This window comes from Sycon ciliatum, chromosome 2, assembly GCF_964019385.1.
Source record: "Sycon ciliatum chromosome 2, ocSycCili1.1, whole genome shotgun sequence".
Classification (NCBI taxonomy): Eukaryota; Metazoa; Porifera; class Calcarea; order Leucosolenida; family Sycettidae; genus Sycon; species Sycon ciliatum.
This window is the reverse complement of record NC_088644.1, coordinates 33422918-33424702: the sequence shown is the minus strand read 5'-3', so window position 1 is coordinate 33424702 and position 1785 is coordinate 33422918. Positions and strand designations below refer to the sequence as shown.

Here is a 1785-nt window from a genome sequence, read left to right as displayed (position 1 = left end):
ATCGTGGATGCTGTCTACAAAATAATTATACACCATTCATGCCCTTAGTCAACAGCAGCTTTAAAACATTCTGACCTGTGATTGGTTTACACTGGCAGTTGCCATGACGACGCAGTAGGCGGGCACCACGCGAGACACCACAAGCCAAGGAAATCTTTCTTGTTTGCAGATCATGCATTCGCTAAATTCCGAGGTTATAATAATTATAGTGTCCATTCGTATTGTCCGTAACGCGTTTCCTGATCATACCCACTTGCAAAGGCGTAGGCAGTATATAAGCCACCCCCGATGATAATAATGTTGTATCACTTCGGTGTTACATATACTAAAATTGGAACGATACAGAGAAGATTAGCATGGCCCCTGCGCAAGGATGACACGCAAATTCGTGAAGCGTTCCATAATTTTTGCCAGTCCAGGCTACAGTGAAGTGCTTGGCACCATGCGGGCGCCGGGCATGGTACTTGAAAGATGCTTTTTCTTCACTATATTATCGGTTTTGTTCAAGTTTGATGAAACAATTTTCAGATTCGTATATCTGCGACAGTACAAGATGAGGAAGTGAATTTTGAGGTGCCTATGACGTCATCAAGTATAGGAGGCCAACAAAGTGGGGAGGCGTAAAACCCGAAAACGGATTTTTTAATGAGAAACTGAGAAAAGGGCCTATGAATCATTCTGCAAATGTACACCAAATGTTATCAACTATCGACTGCCATCCACCCTAGACAACTGTGCATCCCTTACTGGTGCAGCACGGCTTGTACCTGATAGGCGAACTCCTCAAGCGCAAGCTACTACTAGTGTTTGCCTGGAGGTGCCTTCACGGGAAAGCTAGTGCCACGTTGTCTGTACTGTTCGTCAGATCTGCTGGCAGGAGAACCCGTCATCAGAGGTCCAGTGATCTGCTCAGTCAGCCATCCTCCACTCGCTCTGGCGCTTCTCGGCCGTCCGTCGCAGGATCTGCACTCTGGAACCTGCTGCCGGATGACGTTCGGACCATAGCAAGACAGGAAAAGTTTAGCATAAGTTGCCTACCATATTGTTGCTCAGACTAGCCCTCCACCTAGCTCTTCTCGACCAACCTGTCACCCCTGATACCCGCTTGGCTCCTGTGTCAGATACTTCTTCTTTCGTAATTTTCTAATTCCTGTCCTCTCTTTTCTAAATGCGTCTTATCCATTCGCCTTTATATCATTGGGCCTAGTTCCCGTTTATTGTGGGAATTAAAATAAACCAACCAAAACACCAAGGCAACTGCTCAGCGCAAGCCCTTAGCAAACACCCAGGGATGACATCACTGCATATGGCTTTGCAGGGATTTATCCGTTCTAGGAGCCTCCAAGTAACTTGACGTCATCTGAGGTGGTTGACTGCAAGGTCAGCATAGAGTCTTGCGGCTGTGCACCAACACGAATGTGAAGCTGTGCTGGACGGGTCACTTACAATGCCGTGGTAGGCGTTGGAGACTTCTGTGATGTGGCACGTAACGTCGGCCGTCGGCTTTTGCCAATCAACAAAGCTCGGTTGGACTTCGGTTCAGCGGTGGTACACACACGTCAAGTACACACGGATTACGTGCGACTTAACCTCCCTAGTGGTCCTTAGTATTAGACCTTAGCCTTGACTGTAGCCAGTGTAGGGAGCCAAAGGGCCGGCAAGAAACACATCACGCTAGCTGTCTTTGAATGTACGGCTCGGGACAAGTAGAAAAGAAAATCCTGTCAGCTTTTCCATTCTTTTGGTTGGTATAGTCAAGTATCTAATTCTTACTGGTGTCGTCAT

The 1785-nt window shown here is 47.3% G+C and overlaps 1 non-coding gene across 1 annotated transcript; it reads left to right on the top strand.

The window, feature by feature from the left end:
* The first annotated feature begins 302 nt into the window (after window positions 1-302).
* Window positions 303-408, top strand: LOC135811030 (U6 spliceosomal RNA). Its single transcript, XR_010552503.1, has one exon. It is a non-coding gene; the product is annotated as a U6 spliceosomal RNA (small nuclear RNA).
* The last annotated feature ends 1377 nt before the right edge of the window (window positions 409-1785 follow it).